This window comes from Mastomys coucha, unplaced genomic scaffold, assembly GCF_008632895.1.
Source record: "Mastomys coucha isolate ucsf_1 unplaced genomic scaffold, UCSF_Mcou_1 pScaffold17, whole genome shotgun sequence".
NCBI lineage: Eukaryota > Metazoa > Chordata > Mammalia > Rodentia > Muridae > Mastomys > Mastomys coucha.
In genome coordinates, this window is record NW_022196899.1 from 28,683,368 (window position 1) to 28,692,493 (window position 9,126).

The 9,126-nt window shown below is 42.4% G+C and overlaps 2 long non-coding RNA genes across 2 annotated transcripts; one reads left to right on the forward strand and one right to left on the reverse strand.

Annotated features, from left to right (window-relative positions):
• Nucleotides 1-1,463: 1,463 nt before the first annotated feature.
• Nucleotides 1,464-6,555, reverse strand: LOC116094792. The gene is made up of 3 exons (XR_004120318.1): nucleotides 6,446-6,555; nucleotides 2,182-2,345; nucleotides 1,464-1,645 (listed from the first exon to the last, which is right to left on the reverse strand). It is a non-coding gene; the product is annotated as an uncharacterized LOC116094792 (long non-coding RNA).
• A 154-nt stretch (nucleotides 6,556-6,709) lies between these two features.
• On the forward strand, nucleotides 6,710-7,585 carry LOC116094793. Its single transcript, XR_004120319.1, has 2 exons — nucleotides 6,710-6,752; nucleotides 7,294-7,585. It is a non-coding gene; the product is annotated as an uncharacterized LOC116094793 (long non-coding RNA).
• Nucleotides 7,586-9,126: the final 1,541 nt, after the last annotated feature.

Sequence of the window (9,126 nt, forward strand, 5' to 3'; positions counted from 1 at the left end):
TGTGCTCTCCAGGTGATGGACCACAGTGTGTGCTCTCCAGGTGATAGACCACAGTGTGTGCTCTCCAGATGATAGACCACAGTGTGTGCTCTCTAGGTGATGCTTGCTTTGAATCTCTTTTTATGACTTGAGTCTGATATGTCTCTTATGTAATATTTTACAAGTATCAGTTAAGGCATACAGTTTCAAACTATTCACATGAAGATGTATGCATGCATATTTCGATACTATACTGTTTCTATGAACAGTCTAAACTGTATCTTTCTAGGACCATTTCCTGTGTGTGTGGCATGCATCTTCTCTCTCTGTCTGTCTGTCTGTCTGTCTGTCTCTGTCTCTGTCTCTGTCTGTCTGTCTGTCTGTCTGTCTGTCTGTCTCTCTCTCTCTCTCTCTCTCTCTCTCTCTCTCTCTCTGTGTGTATGTGTGTGTGTGTGTGTGCATGTGTGTGTGTGTGTGTGTGTGCATGTGTGTGGAGGCCAGAGGTCAAAGTCACTTTCTACTTTACTTTTGGGGCCAGAGTCATTCACCACACTCGGGGCTTATGGACTGTCAAGCGAGCTGCCCAGTGAGCTTCAGAGTTCCTCTGTCTCCTCTACTAGTGCTGGGATCACAAGCATGCTGTGTAATACGTAGCTTTTTTCCCTTAAACATGGCTGTTAGGCATCTGAACTTAAGTCTCCATACTTATCTGTCAAGTACTTTAAGAGAGTCATGTCCCCAGTGCTGTTTCTATGCATAGTTATACATTATGTATATTCCTATATTATATTATTCTATAGTCTATTATTTCTGTACTATTATTCTGTGCTATTCCTATGAGTCTTTCTATACTGTACTATTTATATTTTATGTTATTTCTTTGAGTATTTCTTTATAGCGCTACTTCTTTGAATGCCCCTATACTGTACTGTTTCAGGATGCATGTGATTATATGCATAGTTAAAATTAACAAACTTCTAGAAACCCAATCCTTCATCATTGAGTCAGCCAGGTAAAAAGCTGATAATAAATAGCCAATGGTCAGACTACAGCAGCTGCTAAGCCCCCAGAGACAGATTAGATCGAACTATTTTACACGTTAATGCTCTGGGTTCTCGATTTATACAAATGTCATTGCACTTGACTGATTTTACCAGCAATTGTTTTGAATTCCAAGGGGTGATGCTGTGATGTCTCCACAGCCCCTTCTAGTACCAGGTAAGCTATTCAGATCATCTTCTCTTTGTTCTGCATCCTAAATGAGTAATGTCTTCAGTAATAGGGGCTCATCATCCAGTTACAGTGGACAAGTAAGCAATGATAATAGCCTGTGTTGCTTTAGGTGTTTCTGGCCTTTCTGACCCATACATTATAGGGAGGTATTTTGTGTCTGGGACTGAGATTTAACTCATAACATCTAAAGGCAAAATTATCTACTTATGCAGAAAACCCTTACTTTGGAAGTTAGTTGGTTCCTAGTTTTATTAAATGTTGTTTTATGAAAGAGAGCAATTGACTTATTATTAAGTGTTTGACTTGGAAGAAAACAGTCTTGGTGCATACCTGGGCACAATGGTGCACACCTGTGATCACTGAGAAGGCAGAAATTGGAGGAAAGCTGCAATTTTGAGGCCTATGTGGGCTACATGGTGAGTTCTAGGTGACCCTGTGTCAAAGACAAATGAAAGGTCATAGACACAAAGAAGAATACAACAACCAGCCTGTTATGATAATCCTATGGGAGAAGTGGTGGCAGTGAAAATGGGCCTCCACTTGGACTTAAAGGCTGTTCAACAAGATGGAAACCATCCCTGGTACTAGAAACCTAGCTAACTACTCAGTGCTAGTGAAGCCATGGATAGTGGAGAAGAACCTACAAACCACGATTTCACTAAACCAGCACAATCCCTGACAACACTCTGCAAACATTTGTCCTTAGACCCACTGATGGGTGTAGTCTTTACCCACCCCCATCAAGGAAGTGTCTCTTTGCAACAGAGACCACTACAGAAAACCACAGCCCATGAAAAGCAAAAGCTGTGGAGCCCAGACCTAATGGCTATATCTATACAATACTACCACACCTAAGGCTCAGGCAACACTGCCGGAGAGGGAGCAGCTTGCAAGAGCCACAGGATCAGGGAATTTGCTGTGAGATTGTGTCTGCTGGTAACATCAGAAGCTACACCCATAAAGTCTCACCAACACGACCGCTCAAACGTGAGCTGAACCAGGAGGACACCAACGAGCACCACAAACAAAGCCTGTCGAGAGAACCAGTAGCAGCCGAGGAGAGCCAAAGGCAGGAGAGGCACTTCCTTGGAGAAGAGCCCAGCAATTAGTTGTCCAGTGCCAAATGGTCAGCCCTGAAAACATACATACAAATAACATTGTATGGATTCAACATATGCTATTTAGAAATACATCAGCAGATTGCATTTAGAAATACATAGGTATATACAAATATATATGGGCGTTCAATAACGGTTTAAAAGTAGAGGATATAAATTTGAATAAGAACAGGGAGGGATAGATGGGAGGGTACCGAGGGAGGAAAGGGTAGAAAGAAATGTTGTCATTAAATTATAAACTCAAAAAGGAACAAAACACACAAAAAGAATATGGAAAAAAGCAAATATATTGGCACCAAGATGCTCATAGCACAGGGAAATGAGGCTGAAGTCCCTGGCATATATGTGCCATGCTTTCTTCTCCACTCACCCACGGGGGCATGTGTGTATGCTTTATGTTGTGAGTGTGTAAGACTGTCTTTGACATGTTGACTCTCTGTGTCCTTTGGTTATCTTGGAAGTGGGACAGGTCCCTCACAGGATAATCTGGGTTAGTTTCTTATGGAGACCGTGAGCTGCTCTCCATCTGGGAGTAGCTCATTTACAGTTCAACAGTCTTTGTGGACAATCCCTTTTCCTACATAACCTTGCCAACCATTGTTTTCATCATTTTAATAATTTCCACTCAGAGTCCCCAATGAAGGACCTACAGAAAGGACCTGAGGAGCTGAAGGGTCTGTAGCCCTTAGGACATACAATAATATGAACTAACTAGTACCCTCAGAGCTCCTAGGGACTAAACCACCAACTAAAGAGTACACATGGTGGGACTCATGGCTCCAGCAGCATATGTAGCAGAGGATGGTCTAGTTGGTTATCAATGGGAGGAGAGGCCCTTGGCCCTGTGAAGGTTCTAAGCCCCAGTGTATGCCAGGGCCAGGAAGTGGGAGAGGGTGGGTTGGTGAGCAGGGGGAGTGGCGAGGGAACAGGGTTTTTGTTTTCGTTTTTTGGTTTTTTGTTTGTTTTTATTTTTATTTTATTTTATTTTTTCTTCTTTTTTGGAGGGGAAACTGGGAAAGGAGATATCATATGACATGTAAATAAAGAAAATATCTAATAAAAAATAAAAAAATTCCAATCAGATAGATATATCTCATTGTAATTTCGATTTGTGATTCCCCAGTGGCTAAGGATATTGAATACTTCTCTCCATAATTTTATTGATTTTTTAAAAATTTCTTCTTGGAGAGGTGTCTTTTCAGAACATCTGCCCATTTTTTTTCTTTTAACTGCTTGGGGTGTTCTTTAGTTCCTTATACACTCTGAACATGTATCTGTAAAAGTTTGATTTTTTATGTATGAGTGTTTGTCTACATGCTCACTGCCTGTGTGAGCCCTTGGTGCTCTTGGAGGCCAGAAAATGGTACCAGATCCCATGTAACTGGAGTTGCAGGTAGTTATAAAGCCACCATGTGGGTGCTGGGAACTGAACTTTGGTCCTCTACAAGAGCAGCCAGTGTTTTCAACCTTGAGCCATCTCTCCAACATCTAGATATTAGTCCTTCATAAGATGAAAGTAGACAGGGTTGGAGGACATTTTGCATTGAAATGGACCAGATATAGAAAGACAAGCACCATGAATCTTCTCTCTTATGTGGAACCTATAAAAACAGCACCTGGAGTGGAGAGTTGTGATTTCTTGGAGCTTGTAAAGGGCCCTGGTGGGTGGTGAAAGACATGGATTTAATTAGGGCAAGTTACACGTATGGTTGAAATTTCACACCGAACCCCATTAACATGCTCAATGAACACATGTTAATAAAAATAAAACAAGCATGTCTTTAAAAATAGCTAAACATTCCATTGATTAAATCACACAGCCTGTGCCTGCTACAGCATTTTCTTTCTCCTGGTATGTTGTGTAGTCTGGGTTTTGTTTATCCAAGCATATGAAATTCATGAATGTAAAGTGAGAAGGGATGAGAGGAACTCATTAATTCCTTGGTTCATTCAAGTAACCATGAAATAGGAAAGAAAAGCACATGAGGTGAGAGAATGAGCTGGCAATACAGAGGGGAAAGAAGGCTTATGAGTAACTGATTAAAATGCATGAAAAAAAAAAAAAAACAACCAGTGGGAAATGAAGACCTGTCCACAGTCTGTGCAAGCATCATAGGAAGCTGGGGGCCCCTTGTAGAGACAGCCACTGCCTGAGGGTCTGGGAGGTTCCATCAATGGGGCTTGATGATGGCATTTGGAAGACTTGAATAAATGGTGTACCAGGTCAAAAGAACAGGAGCAGAAGTGGAGGTTTAGAGAGAAGCTGAGCAGTTCTGCTAATGGAACAGAGCAGCAGAGGTACCTGGTGGCCACTCAGTGATCATGGCCAAAGGCATTTAGCTCTGTTCATCATGCCAGAAGGGACCCAGGTCCTTCTAGAAGGTAAGTCTCCCAGCCACAGCTGGCTTACCGAGCCGCTCAGAGGGCAGTACCACCTACTAAAGTCATTGGAAGTTAAGATTGAAGGAGTGGCCAGGCCAAGCTCTGTTACACAGCTGCATTGTTTTCCAAACGTTTCCTGTGTGTTGACAACCCCTATTGACTGGGACAGAAATGCCCTTCATACCTAGCCTGTAGTGGTTGGTAGAGTATTTGCTACAAAAGTCAGTTACCTGCTATGATGATTAATCTCAACTGTCAGTTTGGTGGGTGATAGAATCTTATAAGTGTTTGTCTTCATGCATATAAGTGCAAGTGTGACTGGAAGACTGGGCTCTGAGTATGCCTGTGATCATCTTAATTACATTAATCAAGGTGAGAGGATACCATTCACAGTGGGTAGAAGCATCCCCTGGGTTGGAGTTCTAGACTCTATAAAGGTGAAACAGCAAGCCAAGTACCAGCGTTCATTGGTGCCTACTTCCTAACAGTAAATGCAGCATGACCAGCTGTCTCAAGTGCCTGTTACTTCCCTTCCACGATGGGGAGGAACCTAGAACCATGAGCCAGAATAAACTCTGTCTCCTTTAATGCTTTTATCTTAGGAAAAGTAATTAAGTTACCTGAATTTCAGAAAAAGTTTGTGTTTTTAAACGTTTTTGTCTGTCTGTTCTTGGTTTCCCCTATGCCTTCAGGGAGTGAAGCCTTTAGTCTCAGTGCGCAGGTATGATTACGTTGACTTTATTGGTGGGCTGAGGGCTGCTACCTTGGATTATTTATCTTTATAATTGACCAGTGATTGTGTAAAAACAAGCGAGGCCTGAGGGGAAGGTGGTTACAATGACTTCAGATGGAAGAGTCAGAGACAGCTGGGACCACCTCTGGAGAACTGAAAGGGAAAATGATGAGGCTATACACATTATTTTTCTCATTGCTATGACAAAATACCAAGAAAAAAAAAACAACCTAAGAAGAAAGCACATGCACATTTTGGCTCGTGGTCCGAGAGGCTTCAGTCCATGACGGAGGACCCACGATGTATATGTGTCTTTAGTCAGGAAACCAAGAGGGATGAACTATGATGCTTGGCTTGATTTCTTCTTATTCCCTCTTGGTCTCCAACCCATGTGATGGGAAACAGCCGTACAGACATACCCAGAGGCACAGCTCCAGGCAGGGAATTCTAGATCAGTCAAGATCAGTAGAGGTCAACCATCACAGAGACTTTGGGTTGCTTGGTCATCAGGCAAAAGGACATTCAGGAGTGTTGAATGCCATCCTAGTTTCTGATGGGGAGATGCCCCAGTTTATGACTGCAAACCCACTGGCCTCTTTTTTTTATCTTCTACAGCCCCATTCTTCCTTTATGAAGTCAGAGTTGTGTTTTATTTCACAGAGTTAACAAGGACAAAACTGACAGATAAGTGGTATAAAATGACAAGCGCCCTAAATGCACGAAATTAATAATTCTTACAACCTATAGACTGGATGCCTTGAATATATCATCTCAGATCCTTAAAGTGTCTATTGAGGCTGCTGTCTTCCATCTTTGCAGGAAACAGGTATACGTGTCAGGGACCTTTCTCAGTGCCCGAGTCTGCACAGTGCCCAGGCCTCTCCTGCCTGGCCAGCAAACCTTCACATGTTCATATTCACAGGCTTTACTTCGATTAGTTACTCAAGGCTCTCATTGGAAATGCACCCTAGATTATAACAATAATGATGATGACACTGACCCTTGCACCCGGTCTGTGATAAGCTCTGAATCGTGGTCAGAGAGCCAGTAGTGTCTGTTCTATGGAGTCTGGAAGCAGAGAGAGGCTCACCAACATGGCTGGTGGTGATGAAATCATTAGATAGTTTAGAAGCTGAACAGACTACTGGGAAGCAGCAGGGACTGTCCAGAGTCGCATCACTGACACATGGTGGGAGTGTTCCTGTTGTCGTGTGACATACGCTGATGTCACAAAGACTTGTTAAATACTTTCTGTGTTGAGCCTGATTTGTCCAATGAGAAAGGATATTCACCAAGAAGCCACACACGTGAGCATGTATAAATATTTAATTGTAAAATTGCTTTCCTAAAAATCACCACTTGCTAAATTTATAAAATGTCTTCCTCCCCCCCCTTTTTTTTTTGGTATCTTCTTGGTGAAGCTCTATAAATAAGGGGCATTTTTCTTATTAATTTTCTTAAAGAGTAAGTCTTGGTGGCTCATTGAAACATATCTTTTTAGCAAGATTAATTTTAAAGTTTGGCATTATGAGTATCAAATTAAGCTGTCAGCCTAGGAAGCAATACAGAGAATGATCTGTGCTGAGCGAGCACCAGGGGCTAAGAGGCGTGTTTGAGTGATTCTTTTCTCATGATGTCATTCCCAGCTCATGAGCAGAGAGACACTTGTGCCAGCCTCACCATCAACCACCATATCATTGCTGCCTCAAACTGTTACTAGAGCCGCGGACACAGGGTATTATGTCTGTCGACAGCTCCAATTAGCTGGCGTGTCTGACTGGTGACAGCGCCATCCACTTTCGTTTATGGCAACAGTGGGAGCTGTATCTCTTCTCCCACCTCCAACAGCAGACAGATGGATGGAGCTATGTAATCATTGAGGGAAGCATGCGATCCTCTCCCTTCACAAACCGCCATGAGGAGCAGAACCAACGGCCTTTTGTCTGCGCTTAGAAGTGACTGTCAAGTTCAGAGGCTGAATATGTATGAAGCGCCTCACATGTATGTAGGAGTGGAGCACTCTTAGACAGCAGGGTGTTGACATCATACAGATGCTTTCCCAAGACAAGGTGATGTTTCATTTGTATTGAAGTGGCATTGTTTGTAAGTCTTCTACTGAGAAATTTCAATGTATTAACCAGTCAACTCTATGATTATTTCTATAATGGGAGGAAAAACTGTTTAATTAACATTTTATTATATTTTATGTTACCCTTTACTCTCAAACATGACAGAATCTTTTACTTTGGATTCCCTACATTTATATTCTCCACTAATTCCATCTCCTGATCACTAGAGACCTGGGGGAGATAAAGCCCACCACATTGATAGTGGAGAGAGCTGTGTGTAGTTCAGAGCACATTCCACACAATTGTCTTTTCAATAGATAGACATATAATGTAAGAGCTTTGGAGACAGCTTGGTCTGTAGGGTGCTTACCTTACAGGAAAATTTCACGGCTTACTCTTATACCATTGGCGTTCTTATCCCACCCAGGATCACCAGTTCAGGGCTGGCACCACCTACATAGGGCTGGACACTCCTACATCATCATCAATCAAGAAAATGCCCTACAGGCTTGCCCAAGGCCAAGCTGATGGCATCTTTTCACCTGAGGCTCCTTCTTCCCAAGTGGCACATGGCATAAGCACCAGAGTCAAATCTTTGGCCACCTCATCCTGTGGCTTTTTGGTCAGCCAGTCCAGCTAAGCTCCAATTTCATTGAGAGACTTTGTTACACACACACACACACACACACACACACACACACACACACACACACACACACACAGAGTGACTGAGGAGTATACTTGATGCTGTCCTCTGGCTTCCACATGCAAACAAGCACACACACATTCATGCATGTGATAGTCTAGAATCATCTTATTAAAGGTGTGAGTCATTGTTAAGTCTTGTTACTAGTCTTACAGTGATTCGAAGAAACCCTGTCAATATATGACTGAGTTCAACAATTCACTTTCTTCTGTGTCAGCATGTGTCAGTTCTAGAATCTATTTCTTGTTCTTAGGAAAACTCTCACAGGACTTACAGGACACACATTCACAGCAAAATTCTCTTGCTTTCCAATAACTATGGCAGTGGGTGGACATTCTACACCCAGTCCTGTGACAGGAGAAAACTGGTCAGGTCTGCTCACCATTAAGTCTCTGGTACCCAGGGCGTGGCATGCACATGGGGCCTCTGCAATTAAGAAAATGCCTCCATCAGATTGGCCTGGGGGCAAGTCTATGGGGCATTTTTTCTTTTGTTGATGCTTGATGTGGGAAGATTCAGCTCACTGTGGGTGCCCCCACCTCTGAGCTGGTGGTCCTGGATGGTATATGTGTACATACACACATACACACACACACACATACACGTGTGTGTGTATATATATGTGTGTGTATATATGTATACATATACATATATACATATTTATGTATACACACACACATATATATACATGTGTGTGTATCCTGAGCAAGCCGTGGGAGCTCAGTGTTTATCGCAGTAGTAAAAGGCAAATTAGGATAGGGTCGAGCAGAGATGTGTTGACTAATGAAAATGGCTAATATTGAAACTTTAGAGTTCTTTGGTTTCCTAAGGCTAGAACCTTTCATAAAGAAAGACTTCCTTTTGTCTTCTTTTTACCTCTCAATTTAGCTAAGAACAAGATATAGG